Source organism: Meles meles, chromosome 8, assembly GCF_922984935.1.
Source record: "Meles meles chromosome 8, mMelMel3.1 paternal haplotype, whole genome shotgun sequence".
Taxonomy (NCBI): Eukaryota; Metazoa; Chordata; class Mammalia; order Carnivora; family Mustelidae; genus Meles; species Meles meles.
Window position 1 is genome coordinate 92,160,532 of NC_060073.1, and position 16,485 is coordinate 92,177,016.

Consider the following 16,485-nt stretch of genomic DNA (forward strand, 5'->3'; position numbering starts at 1 on the left):
TTCATTGCCTAATTCTACACAAAACTCTCAAAACTACCGATTTATTATTTATTGTTGACTTATTAGTGACCAACGAAAGGACTTTTTTTTTTTTAAGATAAAAATATTTATTTATTTTTTTTTCAGCGTAACAGTCTTCATTCTTTTTGCACGACACCCAGTGCTCCATGCAAAACGTGCCCTCCCCATCACCCACCACCTGTTCCCCCAACCTCCCACCCCTGACCCTTCAAAACCCTCAGGTTGTTTTTCAGAGTCCATAGTCTCTTATGGTTCGCCTCCCCTCCCCAATGTCCATAGCCCGCTCCCCCTCTCCCAATCCCACCTCCCCCCAGCAACCCCCAGTTTGTTTTGTGAGATTAAGAGTCATTTATGGTTTGTCTCCCTCCCAATCCCATCTTGTTTCATTTACTCTTCTCCTATCCCCCTACCCCCCCATGTTGCTTCTCCATGTCCTCATATCAGGGAGATCATATGATAGTTGTCTTTCTCCGATTGACTTATTTCACTAAGCATGATACGCTCTAGTTCCATCCACGTCGTCGCAAATGGCAAGATTTCATTTCTTTTGATGGCTGCATAGTATTCCATTGTGTATATATACCACATCTTCTTGATCCATTCATCTGTTGATGGACATCTAGGTTCCGAAAGGACTTTTTTATAGTTGTTCCTCAGTGACAATTTTCTAATCCCTGGTTCCCATGTTTTCTTTATTTTTATTTAACCCTCTCGCTGAGCACTCATCCTGCCCTGTGGTCTTCTCTCCTTTAAGTTTATGCTATGGAATTTAACTCTTTATAATATTAATCCCATCAAAACTTACATTCACACTTACAATGGTTAACTGTTCTAAATGCATGACTGTACTAGGAAATCATGTATCTGAGGGGTGAGATTATAGATATAATATTCTTACATATCATCTTCCCCTCCCCACACCAGCTGCCATATAGAACAGTGATTTCCCAAAGGGTTGAGAAACAAGAAAGGTGGTCAATGCTTACATCATATTCACAAAGTGATGGTCAATATTTCTACCAGCTAAATCACCGGGAGTCTATAAACAGGAATCTTATGACATTAAGCATAGAAGATGCTTCCAAACAGAACTGTTTTGAATTTTTACTGAATTGGACTGTTTTGACTACATTCAGCCAAACATCTGTTTGACTGTCACATGTATGTATGAAGGATATCTGTCACTGTCTTACGGGAGAACACTTGCTCACTATCATAATGTGCTTATGGATTTTTGATAAAGCCATAGCATTATTCTGCCCACATGGGGTCCGCTGGTGCTTGTGCTGAGTGGAGGGGTTAGGTCCAATAAAAGGCTCATTTTAGATCAGTGATCTGTTTACACTGTGGCCCATGTGCTTTTCTTACTATGGTCAAGGATCGTTGAAAGACACCCGAAGTTATCTAAGCACAAACACTAGGAATATGCAGACAAAGCCCAAGTTAGCAGAGGGCACTGGCAGAGTACAAACCTGGGTCTGGGTGTCACCCAGTTATGAAAGGGCAGAAAACAAGCACTGCCTAGGGCAGCAGATTCTGTTTGAAATGTACAGACAGTTTAACAACTGCCCAAAGATTTCGTGACATTCAGGAATCTTTCAGAAAAAAATTGGAAAATTTAGCAGACCAACTCTGGACTTGAGGAAAGTGTGCAATCGCAGAGTGTAATAACTCACAGATGGATACACAGGGATAGAAAAGAGGAGGTCAGAGCAGAGAAAATCCACCCCTCAGTCATAGGTCCTTCCCACCAGACCAACAAAGAGCCTGGCGTGCATTTCCAGCTCCTGCAGCTGAAGGCTGAGTTGTCTAGCCTGGGATTTAATTAGAGGGGTCCATGGGCTCCTCCTCTTCTGGAAGGTGGAGTCATGCTATCTGCAGTCAGGAGCTCAGCCTGGGAAGGGCTGCGTTAGAAATGTCTGAGCAGCTGTCCACACGTTCCGTGCTGTCACAAAGTACAAATGTGTCTGGTGGGTAAGACGCTGTGGCTAAATCCACAGTGAATGCCAGCACCATTAGCATGGCAGGTGAGCAATCTATTAGGAAATCGAAAGCCCCTCCCACATTATAGGAAAATAAATGAGCTGTGTCTCACAGGGAGCCGGGAGACAGAGGAGAAATTCTTTTATAAAGGGAAGCAACAGGCTTTGAAATCAGACAGATGTAGATTTGAATCCTGGCCATGCTGCACACAAATTGGATGGCTGTGAGGAATTGCTTTAAATTTTTTTGAGGTTTCTCATCTGTAAAATGGGCAAAAATAATTCTTATCTCATAGGAATGTGGGGCTTAAGAGACATCAAGTGGGGAGAAGGGTCAGCCCTGTAAGTGACTTATAGTGAGGGTTTAGAAATGGTATGGCCAGTTCTCTAGTGGCCAGATGTCTGAACTGATCCGGAGGTGGAGGACAAGTCCTGGCGTCCTCCCCTGGTCCCCCAGCTGCCCCAGCATGTCTCTCCTCTGCAGGGTGCTGTTCATTGTCAGCTGCACCTGTTCACGTTCTTGTCCTCTGGGAGTGCCATGCAACTTGGGCTGTCCCCAGGACTCACAAAAATCCTTTTCTCCCCTACTCCTCACTTCCTTTCTATAGCCAGGAGTGCTTGAGGATACAGTCAAAGCTTGGAGAGACTTAGACCCACCACAAGTTCTTCTTTTATTATTTCCTTCTTGCAAGGTGAGAGAGGACAACGTCTCAGAATGAAAGATTCTCCTCTATGCCCTCTCTCAGCAGAGGCCCTAATTCATTTTTCATGGCCCCTTGCAGTGACAAAAGCCGCTGCTTTCTCTCTTGTAAGTGTGCTCCATGCAATAAGTCAAAGCTGATGTGCATTTTCCCCCTGGGTGCCAGAGCACGCTTTGATTTAATTTGCCCTGTTGTTTGGCACAGAGCCTTTGCCAGCGAGTTTCTTCACAGACCTGGGGAGGCAGGGCCCTGACAGCGATGGGGCACAGTGACAGATGGGGTTCAGTGGGTAGTGTTTAAATACTTCACTGCAATGATAAAGGAAACGTTGGAGAGTGACAGGTGCTCCTGCAGAAAGTCAGCCAGACAAACACACACAGCCCGTTTGTGGGACGATGACAACATGGGACCATGGGAGGCTGGCCCACTTTCATTCAGCTGGAGTCAGCAGGTGTCACAGGTGAGCTGTGGGCTTCCGAGACTTTGGTTGATGAACCCATCTTGGCCTCTCCTGTAGTCACAGAGGCCCATCTGGAAGGGCTTTGTACAGACAGAGACGTGCTATATTTATACCACTTTCACACTCCCCACCTGAGAACATGCCATGCCTGGTAGTACAGGCCCAGGAGAAAACCCAGCACAGTAGGAGTCAAGCTGAATTCAGAAAGCAACCCTACTTAAGAATGACCTGGAGTAAGAATGATGTGGTGAGCCGCGAATGCACAGAAAGGCAGAAGAAGTCAGAAAAGCAAGTAGAATTATGCAATATTAAGGTGGAAACCAATGGATTGGCTCTGCCAGATGGGCAAGCACACAGGTGACAGAAGCCCAGCACTGCAGTGTCCTGGAGCGCTGATGACTTTAAGATCTGGTCAACTCGCTTTGCCTGCTCACTCTGTGATCACTAGCAGCCAGAGGGAAATGTTGGACAACTGGCCCTATGGATTCCTACTGCTGTGGTATTAATCGTTCCTAGGAGTCTGTAGGGCTGTCTTCCTCAATGAACAGCTGTCCATGGGGGGACCACACTGTGACGTGGAAAAGAATACAAGGCAACCATCATATTTGGACCTTAGTGTGTGTGCAAGAAAACATCACAGGAGATGATTATTGGGAACCCACCATACCCATTGCCTTAACCAAATTTTCCACCTTGTCTTCTAGGATGGAGCGAGTACAAATGTGGTCCAGAGGAGAGAACAGAAGGTGGGGGTGTTTTGTTTTGTTTTTCCATTTTATTTTATCTTTTTTTTTTTTTATTTCTTTTCTGCATAACAGTATTCATTGTTTTTGCACCATACCCAGTGCTCCACGCAATACGTGCCCTCCCTATTACCCACGACCTGGTTCTCCAACCTCCCACCCCCCACCCCTTCAAAACCCTCAGGTTGTTTTTCAGAGTCCATAGTCTCTTATGGTTCACCTCCCCTTCCAATTTCCCTCAACTCCCTTCTCCTCTCCATCTCCCCATGTCCTCCATGTTATTTGTTATGCTCCACAAATAAGTGAAGCCATATGATATTTGACTCTCTCTGCTTGACTTATTTCACTCAGCATAATCTCTTCCAGTCCCGTCCATGTTGCTACAAAAGTTGGGTATTCATCCTTTCTGATGGAGGCATAATAATCCATCGTGTACATGGACCACATCTTCCTTATCCATTCGTCCATTGAAGGGCATCTTGGTTCTTTCCACAGTTTGGCGACCGTGGCCATTGTTGCTATAAACATTGGGGTACAGATGGCTCTTCTTTTCACTACATCTGTATCTTTGGGGTAAATACCCAGTAGTGCAATTGCAGGGTCATAGGGAAGCTCTATTTTTAATTTCTTGAGGAATCTCCACACTGTTCTCCAAAGTGGCTGCACCAACTTGCATTCCCACCAACAGTGTAAGAGGGTTCCCCTTTCTCCACATCCTCTCCAACACACATTGTTTCCTGTCTTGCTCATTATTTTATTTTATCTTATTTCTTTTCAGTGTTCCAAAATTCACTGTTTATGTACCACACCCAGTGCTCCATGGGGTGTTTTATTTTACATAGGGAAGTTTCTATTGAGCATGTTCAGTTTCTTTTAATCTTTGCCTTTAATTTTTCTGGTAGAATTGAGGGTGAGCTGGATTTTCTAGAGAAACATAGTAGAGATGCACACTGAACACCAGTTTGTTGGTGGTGGGGGTTAGCTTAGAACAAAAGTAACAAGATGGCATCAGACCAGGGAAGGCGGAGGCTTCCTGAAATGGAGAGGGGGCATCCAGCTGGGAACAGACAGCTGAGCAGACAGGGCAGCAGATAGCACTGAGCTGTCTCTAGTCAGGGGTCAGCAGCTGAAAGTTGAAGGGGATTCAGGTGCTACAGCTACAGCGGACAGGAGGAGTCGCATCAGAAAGGAATCCTTTTACTTGCTTACCTGTTGCAAATGTAACAGCTGTGAAACTCACTACCCCCTCTGTCTCCTCTTCCCTGACTGGGCAGAGAGCTTCACTCTAAAAGGTGAATTGCAATTTGCCTCTTGGCATTTTCCGGATTTTGTTTTACGGCTAATCAAACAGGCATTAACCACCTGGGAGCCAAGAAGCTGAGTTTCCTCGAGCAGCTGAGTTACACCTTGACCTTCTGAGGGTACAGATGGAACACTGGCGAGCCTCTTATGGAGGAATCATTGAAAGGGTTTAATCAGGGCCATTTTTAGCAGCCAGGGGCTCAAGCCTGCCATGTCGTCATGTGAACAAGAAGTTTGGGTTATAGTGAAGCAGGCTAAAGAGAATGTGGATAAAAAAATAAAAGAAGAATTAGTAAAAAAGATCAGAGCAAAGCCAAAAGGACCAAAGACCAACAACAAAAAAGCAAGCTCCAATTCATCCTGAAAAATTCCTGTTACTTTGTGTCCTCAACTCCACATCAGGTTCCTGAAATGAGGCTGCAGGCTGTGGGCCGTGGTAGCAGTTCTCAATGTGGTCATCACAACTGGGAGGTGGGAGTTGGTGCCATGTAGTGAACGGAATGCAGGGATGCTGCTAAACATAATGCATGGGGCAGCATCCCCACAACAAAGGGTCACCTGGCCCCAATGTCAACAGTGCCGAGGCCAAGAGTCCCCGGGTGATAAATCCAGGTGGAAGCCAGAGGATGCTCGCCAAGTTGGAAACCCCTCTGATTGCAATGGAGGAGGAAGCCCTGGTTCCCTTCAACCCACCAGCCACTGGCATTTCTGTGGAATGGAGCTGCTCTGTCCTCCAGTAACAAGGAAAACAGTAACAGAGGTCAGGAAAGACGGAGGTGCTCCCACACAGATGACAGAGGGATGGGGAAACATCTTGAGATGAGAAATGGGGGTTCTTTGCTTTTTATTATTTTTTAAAATTTTTTAAGTTTTCATTTGTTTATTCGAGAGAGAGTGAGAGCGAGAGAGCATGGATTGGGGGTGGGAGCAGAGGGAGAGGGAGAAGCAGACTCCAGGCTGAGCAGGGAGACTAACTTGGGCCTCAATCCCAGAACCCTGAGATTATGACCTGAGCCAAAGGCAGATGCTGAACAGACTGAGCTACATAGGCGCCCGTGGAAAAGGTGTTCTTTAAAGGAAAAGTCAAAACAGAAGAGGAATAAATGAAAGGAAAAGCAAATGAAGGGGGATAAGGAAAGAGTGGCTAAGGGGAAGGGAAGGGTGGCAATAACTCAGGGAGGACACCATGGGCAGACATGGGAAGAAACACTATGAAGATGTCTGATCAACTGAAGAGAGAAATAAAGTGTACTTACAGAGAACGTGTCAGAGACAGGGTGAGAAGAATGAGATTGGTGTTCTCAGAAATATGGGGGGAAGAGGAGAAAAAATACAAAACAACAGCTCTAGACAAAGACAGGAGGAGACGAGAAGTCATACAAATAATAAGTAAAGCAAGTAAGAGACAAAATGAGGAGACTTAAGAAAGGAAGGGTAAAGGCAGAGGGAAAAATGTTTCCATGGGAAGACACTAGGGAGAGAGCAACATGAGTCTACAGTCAGGAGATGAGCTGAACGTCTGACAGTGGCCCACTGTCAGCTTTATTTAGAAGCTCACATCTAGAAGTTGTTCATGGGCTGGAGGCAGGGGGACAGGAAAGAAAGGACACACTGTGACAATGAGGCTTTGGGCAGAATCCAGAGCTGCATTCCAGACCCTCTTTGGGTTCATGGCTAGACCTGCAAAGACGGTCTCATTTCTTCAGACTCTATGTTTGAGGAAAATTCAGGAGAATCCTAGACAATAAGTAACACAGCGCCTACTCTGGTCTGCACCAGCCTCTATGCTAGGCCATCAGCAGGCACCAATGAATAGGAGAGTCTTTGTTCTTGATGCCCTCTCATACATGGGATGAGCTAGGTTAGTGTCAGTGATATGGTGGGGACAGATTCTCATCTTCATTTTCCAGGCTAAGATTTACTTTGGTAAATCTTAGCCTGATAAAGAGTTTTTGTTCCTCTTAATGAGAGATGGGGGAGAAAGAGCTGCCATGAGTAAAAAGAACTCTAGACCAGGAGCTAGGGTAATTGGTGATGATCCTACTGACACTGACACCAGCTGGCCATGTGATCTTGGGCTGGGCATTGCGCTTTCTCCAGACTCAATATCCTTGTTTGCAAATAGAAATGAAAAATAGGGGTGCATATTTTTTGGGTTTCTTTTCTCCCCCCCCCCACCCCCGGAGCTAACATTAAATGGTGCTTGTATGTAACTTTAGAAAGGTTGTTAAATGTATTTGCTTTTTGGAAAATTGCTTTTCTTTGTAAATGTGCCCATTTTCAGACTACCCAATTGATGTAGTGTGGTAGGAAAACACTGCATTAGAATCAGTCAGATCTTAGAGCGAATCCTGACTTCACCACTGGCTTTGGTTGGGCACATTATTTAACAAGCCTGATTCTCAGTTTTCTTGTCCATGAAATGGGGATAATGCTATATATCCTGTGGGGTCATTGTGAGGAATATAGGCTATGCATGGATAAAAATGTAGGACAAGAGTAGACCCTCAATAAATGGGAATATGTATCATTGTCAGACAGTAAGCTCTTAGGACATGGGGATGTGTTTCAGGAAAAGAGTTTTACTCACAGGTGCCATTCCGGAAACATGTGGCTTGACAGAAAATAGCAGAGGTAAAACAGAGATGGTTATTGCTTCAGGATTAATGTTTTTTTTTTCCCCAAATTCTAAGTGCCCTTCAAGATGTGACTATAGCCAGAATTCTGAAAAGAATGACTTCTTTATTGAATAAGTTTGGGAAAATTTTGGGTTAAATAGATTAAAGACAAGGCTTTTCAGAATCTTTGATGGGTTCTTATACACCATGGATCTCCAAATGGGGAATAGAGTGCACACAGTTTTTTATACTTATTTGACCAAGGTACATTTTTCCTTCCTACAGAAGTATCTATTAACCTCTAAGAGACCATCAATGTTACTCTGAACACAATTTCAGAAATAGGGTTGTACACAGATGCATCCCTTGCTTACCCAGCTTAATGTCAGTCATGAACAGACCCAAACATTCATGGACCCAAGCCCAAGTTTCTTATCCATCACTATCCAAGAGTATGCCAAAACTGCAACAGTCCTTCTGTTTTTCAACCAGCAATGAACTTCTTGTTCACAATGACCTACCCACACACATCTGTGGGGTGGGTGTTTCCATGTAGCTCCCTTTCTCCAGGCTTCCTCACAAAAAACTCTTGGTCTTTGCTGGGGCCTCCTTTTCCTGTTATCCTACACCCTTCCCGATATTACTCCTTGCCCACCCCAGGAACATGGCTCTCAGAAACGGACAGATAGATGGTCCGGGACATCCTGGATGACCAACTGGACGCTGAAGTTAGCTCTGACTTCAATTCACTGTTTTGTCCCTGGGCTATATCTAGCTCACCAAATTAATAATTTGGTTAGATGATGTCTGTCAGAAATAAATGAAGAGAAGTGCTGAGTGGGGGAAGCTGATAGGGAGGCAAGTTGAAAAGATGATTACAGATAGATACCTAATTTTTCAGGAGACAGGGAGCAAATGTTAAAATAAAGATGAGGGAATGAAGGTGTGCCAGGTAGAATTGACACTAGAGACCAGCCCTGGGTGAAAGAGGGGGATGGGACCAGTGAGAGGGGAGAGTCTGGGGGCTTTGCAGAATAAGTGAGGGTTCCTTGAGAGACCATCTTTCTAGACATGCCACTGGGAAGGTCACACCTTCTCAATGCCCCACAGTCTCCATCTGCACGGCAGAAGGGTGGGGTGAGGCATCACCCTCAGGCTCGTGTCCCCTTGGTGCTTTCATGATGCTGGGCTTTGCCACTTTTCACCTGAAGTCTTCTCTTAGGTAGGGCCAGAGGCAGCTGGAGGTCCTGCCTCTCCTCCTTTGTCTACTTTTCTCATGAGACTTTGTCCTTTTTGAGAAGAAAGAAAATTACAAGCTAGTAAATATGTAGTAGGCTTGGCATCTTACAAAACACTTTCATAGACACCTAGAAATCAGTAAAAAAAAAAAAATTATGATCTTCTTTAAGCTTTGCAATAACCCTGTGAGGTAGGCAGTTCAGGTTATTGTCTCTCCATCTCACTTGTGAGGAAATTGAACTTCAGAAAGATAAAAACAGCCAGTGGATATTGGAATGTAATCCACATGCTTTCCTCTCTCCCTGAGAGTAAACTCATCCTCACATAAATAAGTTTTAGCATGTGGATAGAAAGTTGATATGGGTGTAGGTTAAGAAAATACTGATCATCTTATTTCTGGAAAGGACAGATTAGGTTATCAGTCAGCTCTCCTATTGAAAACAATTGAAAGAGCTGGGTAAGACATATTTACAGCCTTCTTGAAAGAACCACAGAGTTTCCTTCCTTTTGTGGATTTACCAAATCCTAAATTAAAGGGAAAACAAAACTCAAGGGGCAGCTGTCCCCTACTTAAGGGCCTTTGCTGAGTCAGGCAGATTTGAACCTTTGTTTGACAAAAGTCCAGGGGATAGGAAACCAAAGCCCAAGACCCTTTTGAAGTGGGAGGGTCCACAAGGACAACCTCTCCATAATAAGTTGAGACTTCAGAAGGTTGTATCCCCAAGATAAGAGTGAGATGAACACTGAGCATCCCTCCTAAGAGACTGTGGTATGGTTTGAATTACCTGGGCTATCTGGGGGACCAGAAGAACCTTAATTCAGTTTAAAGTGGTTCTGAACAGAGAGTTCCCCAGCCATCTTGCAGACACTAACCCAAATCATCTCTGAAGGAAGATCTCAAATTATTTCAAGTTATCTTTAACACAATGCACATCACACAGCAAACCGTAACCAGGCATCCCAGAATACAAGATACTAAGAGGGAGCAGCATAAGACAGACAATAAAAAAAGAAACACACTAAAAATAATATGTTAGTTAATGGAATTATGAAACACAGACTTTAAGACAGCCATGTTAATTTTGTATAAATAAATAAATCACAGACTTGAAATATCTTCGTGGAAAATAAAACAAAAAAATAGCATATTTGAGAGGAACAATAAAATAGGGCTTTTTCAAACAAAAAATATGATAACTGAGACTAAAAATACCAATGGAAAGGCTTAAAAAATAAGACACAGCTGAAGAAACAATACATTAAATGTAAATAAGTAAGAAAAACTTATCTATTAAGTAAAAAGACAGAGAATTTTAAACAATGAAGAAGGAACAGAGATAGAAGGACGAGGTCTAGTGCACATTCATAAGGAATCTGAGAAAGAGAGAGAAAGTGAGAATGGGACACGATGCAGTGTTTGAAGACCTTTGGCTGAGAATTTCCCAGAACTAATGAAAACATCAATCCATAAATTCAAGAATACCAACAAATCCCAAGCAAAATTAAAAAGAAAAAAAAAGACATCTATATTGAGACATAGCATAGTGAAATGGCAAACAGAAACAAAGTCTTAAAAGTAATAAAGATTGTTGGAGGTGGGAAGAAAAAATAAATCTCATGGAAGCAAAAATGAGAGTGACAACGGACTCCCTAATAATAATGTTGAAAGTTAAAGGACCCTTGGTAGCTAGGGGGGAAAAACAATAACAACAAGATTCCAACTCAAAATTCTCTACTCAAAAAAATGTATCTTTCAGAAATCAAGGAAAAATAAGTCATTTTCACTACTCAGAAACTGGGAAAATATACCAGCAGAAGACCTAGATTTGTAAGAAGTTTCTAAGAAACTTTAAAGAAGCTGGAAAAAAATCCTAGACAGAGATGTAGCAAAAGATATGATAAAGGGAAACTGTGTAAAACAATATTTTAAAATATGTTCTTAATTAAACTGCAATACAGCAATGGCAATGAAGTCGGAAGGGGGACAGACAAATTTAAAATATCCTGAAGTCCTTGGACTCTCAGAAAAGAAGGTAAATAAACCAATTAAAATTAGCCTTTGAGAGAAAGGACAAAGGGAGGGTGCATGGCTGTGGCCTTAACCTCTCCCACCACTTTAGGGCTCAGTATCAGAGTCATGAATAAGTCGGGATCCTGACTTCTTAGCCTCTCTCTTAATATTTCTATGTCGTTTTATTTATTTATTAAAAGATTTTATGTATTTATTTGACAGACAGAGATCACAAGTAGGCAGAGAGGCAGGCAGAGAGAGAGGAGGAAGCAGGCTTCTTGCTGAGCAGAGAGCTTGATGTGGGGCTCGATCCCAGGACCCTGGGATCATGATCTGAGCTGAAGACAGAGGCTTTAACCCACTGAGCCACCCAGGTGCCCCTTCTACATTGTTTTAAAGGTCATTTCCATTGTTGAAGAGAAGGGAAAGCAGTGACACCTGAGACCTAATCCAACAACTTGAACCCTGAGACTGGATCTCCAAGCACTTTCTCCTGCCACCAGTCCTTTTGGGTACCGCAGCCAAGGAGTCCAGGCACTCCAGCTAGGACGACAGCCTCCATTTCCAGCGGGTGTGTGGTCTCCCTGGCAGACCGGCTGGGACAGCAGGCACTGTCTTCCCCAGAGAGTTCCTTCTCCAGCTGGCAGAATGGCTGCTTATTCCGAAGGGTGGGATAATCATCTCCGCAGGGCCTGGGATGCACCTTCCCACTCACAACACACACACGTACAAACATTTTTCTAGCCTTCAGCCTTGTTCTGTCCCCGGTGGTTTGTTGCAATGGCGTCTTCCTTCATGAAGATCATTTACAATATGATTGCTTTGCCATTGCCAGTTCAGAGGGGGCTCTGGAGAGAGCTCGGGCAGAAAAGACAAGGCCAAAATCGCTTTCGGAGGTACAGGTGCATACATGGAAATGAACTGACACAGGGACGGGCAGTGTGCAGTGAATTTTCCAGCACCGTGATAACTAGCCAGAGATCCAAACTGGAAGCACGGAGTCCTGTGACATAAGTATGAGAAACACCGGGGTCAGGCACCCTCCTTCCTAATATCTAAAATAGATGATGTTTCCTGGGGGAAAGCAGCCCCTGGCCATTGCCTTCCATGGACTTCACCCATCCAGCTGAGGCAGAGATGCATAAGGATGGGTGTGACTGGCACAGCAGCTGAGGAAAAGCTCGCATAGCAACAGCTGAATGCCTCTGCGCTTGCGGCTGACAAATGTCCCCCTCCTGGCATCCATGGGCACAATGAACTTCCTGCATTCAGCTGATACTGCTTTGTTTGGATCTGATGCCTGGTAGCCACTGAGAGTCACCAGCTTAATATCACAGCCATTTCAGGGGTAGGGACATTTCTTGGACGTTGGCTTCCAAAGTCTTCTTTAAAAATGCCCTGGGGGAAATCTAAACAAATCTCTAACACCTGTGATTTTCATGGCAGTGCTAAAGGGAACCATGTCCTGGGCTAGAACAGGGGCCAAACTGGCCCTACCCTCCCTCTATAAATGCACAAGGCAGTTTTCCTGCCCAGGCAGCTTCCCTGGTGCTCAGATGAAAGGCCATTTTAAATAACAGTCATGTGTTAAAGCAAGGGAGAAGAAAGAAAAAAAAAAAAAACAACACTCAAGGGCTAGAGCACTGCCACAGTTTTAAATTATAGTGTAGGAGGATAAAAATAAAAGAGAGAGAGAGGAAGACAGAGCAAGGGAAAAAAAATTGCCATTGTTTTATGAAGCAGATGGGAAAGTTCAGGGGATCAGAAAAAGACTATTATTATCTCAACTCTACAGTGACAAGCCAGGAGAAGGATGTACAGTTCCCCCCCACACGCCCTGTGTCTCCCTGAGAATGGGCCACTGGTGGAATTCATTCCAAATGCAGTTTAAGGGCAGGAGTTCCAAGCAGCAAGGGGTAGAATTAAAGATTCAGCAGGCATGCATATTTTGAGAGCACTTTCTCTTAATTTCTCCTTTTTTTCCCCATGCGAGAATGCTTTGGGCTGTGACTATTTAATGCCATTTGGATGCCATTTGAATGCCTTTCTCAAGGGTCCATGGAGAGAAGGTGAAGTTCTTTGGAGACCGCAGGATTGAAGGGCTGCAAGAGTCCTTTCTTAGAGATCAGGGATCTCAGGTTTAATGTCAGAGAACATGGGAGAAATCTCCATGAGGTGTCAGCACATTTTCAGCCCCAATGAATGAAAGGAATCAAAGAGACAGACAGACAGAGAGAGAGAGAGAGAGAGAGAAGAGAGATTGAGAGCAGACAGAGACAGAGAGAGGGACCTACAAATATGGGGAGGTGAACGTCCTAGATTTGGAAGAAAAAGGCACTTCTCCTAATCAAGGTTCACTTCCAGGACATCTGCTCCAGGGAGGCTTCAAGCACACTTGCTCTTGATCTTTTCCTTCTGCATCCCCTGAATTTAACCGTTGATGAATTTTGCACTTAATCATATATTTTTCTTATTTTTCTTATTTATTTACTCTATCAATACTTATTGAAAAGAAGAAGTATTTATTAAGGGGAACCAACATTTACTGAGTGCTTATTTTATGTTCAGTATCTAAGTTTTCTATTATATAGATATCTTTTCACTGCCTTTTTCAAAATACCGTACCTTCTAAGGAAGCTAAGGATACCCATTTTAAAAATGAGACAAATCAAGGCACAAGTAAGGTGATATGATTAACCCAGAGTGTCAGAGGCCATAAATAGTGGTGCTAGGTTGAAACCCCAATCTGTCTAATTCCAGTGCCCAAGCTCCCGGGCTCTGAGCTGGATATCTGTTGAAGGAGGGATGTTCTATAGTCTCTGCCCTGAGAGAGCCCACTGTCCCCTGAGGGAGCTGGACATGCACATGGGTAATAAATCACAGTGAGATTAATGCCTAAACTGAGGTGTATGCATGTTCAGCTCAAGCTCATAGGGAGACCAACAAGGGGTTGAAGTGGTTGAAGGTGAAATGGATGCCAAGGAAGGGTTCCCCAAGGAGGGGCATTTAAGTTGACTCTGGAAGAATTACAAGGGTGAGCTGGAGGAGTGGGAGGGGGAGGGAGGGAGGGGTGCTGTGGCAGAGGGAGCCACATTTGTAGTGGTGAGCCAGAAAAGCATCTGGAAGCTCTTATACATCATACAAACAAGTCCGACTTTGTTCTCAAGGTGCAACACAGGTAAGGAGGTGTGGGACGGGTGAGAGAGTGGGCTTAGTGTAAAACAGACTAGCCGTCCTTGGATTATAGCTGGACATGTTAAGGATTTTGCTTGGTATATTCCTCATCTTGGCCCACTTGGCCGTCTTCACTCATTATCAGCTTCTTCCTCCCCATAGATTTTCGACTGAGAAACACAAAATTATTTGAATGTTACTCAAAATGAAACAACTGAACAAGGGAAAAGGGAGTCAAACAAAGAACTGCGGTGCACGACTCCAAATCAAAATGTGGGTATTTTCTTTGGCCTCCACGGTGCATTCCAAGCTGGGACCTTGGACAAATCACTTAACCTGGTAGCTGTGTGATATTCCCTCATCACACAGGTGAGGAAAGTAACCATTGCTGGGCTGTTACCAGCTGTGACCCTAAACAGCTCAGGGTCCCTGTAGCTGCATGACTCTGTTCTGTGATCCTGTACATACAGACACAGGCTTATGTGCACACAGGCACACACTCTCTCTCTGGGCCAGCTGGCTGGGCTTGGAGGAGTCCCGCCTGGGCAGGAAGTGCAGGCTGGGGCTTTCTGCTGGAATCAGCGCTTTAGCTCTGGGAAGTCAAGTCAGTGTCTTCCCGGGATCCTCCTACAGGGCACAGCGAGCTTCTCTCAACTTTGCTAACTAAGCTGTGAGCCTGAGGCAATGAGATTCTGCTAGCTCCAGCTCAGTCTCCCAATTTGCCTCTCCTTCCCCTCCAGCCTGGGGCAGTTATCACATCAAACCCTTACAGGCGGGGCACCTGTTCCCCTGGGAGGAAAGAACCTGATGAAGCATCTGGGAGTTTTGTGTTCCCTACCTCCTGCCTACCCCTGCTGTGGCTCTCCAAGGCATGGTGCTCCCCACGCTCCAGGGAGGGGTGAGTGATCCTAGTGCCACGACAGTGAAATGGAGGGAAGGGATTTGGAAGCTGGAACTATTTAGGATAGCTCAGGAAGTGCCCTGGGAGGAACAGATAATAAGTTACTGCCAAGAAGCCAGTAACTTCCACTGGAGGTCTTGGGGGCAGCAGGTAACATTCGTACTTAGGCCCAAGCCCCCTTGCCCTACTCCTGCCTCCCAAGCTGCAGGCCAGCAGACAGAAACTCACCAGAGCGCTGTTGCTCCCACTTGTCCCCACACCTCCCCCATGGCTCTCTTCATCCCTTTCCAGATGGGCTAAAAAGGCACTGTCCAGAAAATGCCGCTGGCTTCTGGTACTATCATGCCCTTGGAGCAGCCTTCCTCTGCTCACTCTCCACCCAGGCCTGCTCTATCCTTTGTGATCCCCTAGTCCTCCCTTGGCTCCCTGCCTCCTCACCCCTGCCCCAGCACCACCTTGCCCTCCAATTCTAGTCTTAGTCCCCTTTCATCTTCTGTCTGATTATTTCTCATTGGCTCCTGAGGGCATGTTCTTCATTATTTCTGACCCATCAGCTGCCTCTTAGGGCATGTTTCCTCTCCTCCACCACTGCTCCAGGAGGTGGCCTTGAAACCACAGGCTTCAAGCCACAGGGTTTCCCAGTCAAAGTCACACCCACAGCCCAGCCAACCTCTGTCCTCTGCCAGGCCTGGGAGGGGCTGGGAAGCTCTTTACCTAATCTAGCAGCCATTGCTTCAGTGCACTTAATATTCACGACAGATAGAACATTTCACGGCGAATTGGACGCACATTCAACTGGAAATGAAAATTTTATGACTGTTCTCACTCGGAGCTGCAGATTACACCAGCTGAGAAAACACGGGTGCAAACGTACAACCTGTGAACTGTAAAGTATATTAATAATGAAACCACAGCCTGGGAAATGAAGGCTTTATTCTGTTTATATTCTGCTCCATTAATAGAAGGCACTTGAGCTAGCTCCGCCCCATTAGCTAGCAATCTGTGCAGCGAATGGGCTGGGCTGGGAGATGCAGGGCTGGGGGCACTGAGGGCTCTGGGGGTGCTCCCTCCCAGCCCACCACACCATGGCCACAGGCCATGTGGCTTCGCAGAGCCCCAGCCTGTAGCTGTGCACCTGGGCTGTGCATGTAACTCCAGTGTTTGGAGAGGCTGGGTGAGGTTTAAATCAGAAGGAATCCAGGTCCTTATTAGAACAGCAAGGCTGACAAGAGAACGTCACCACCCTATCCAGAAATAGGCCCACTGGAGTCTACACAGAGCCAGAGAGAGTAGAGTGCAGTCTTATGATCAGCAGTTCTCCAGGTAGGATACT

General features: G+C 45.1%; 1 protein-coding gene across 6 annotated transcripts in view; it reads right to left on the reverse strand.

Moving 5' to 3' along the window:
• Positions 1-16,485, reverse strand: part of NTM (neurotrimin) — a 964,245-nt gene that overhangs the window by 66,919 nt on the left and 880,841 nt on the right. The gene's annotated exons all lie outside the window — the stretch shown is intronic.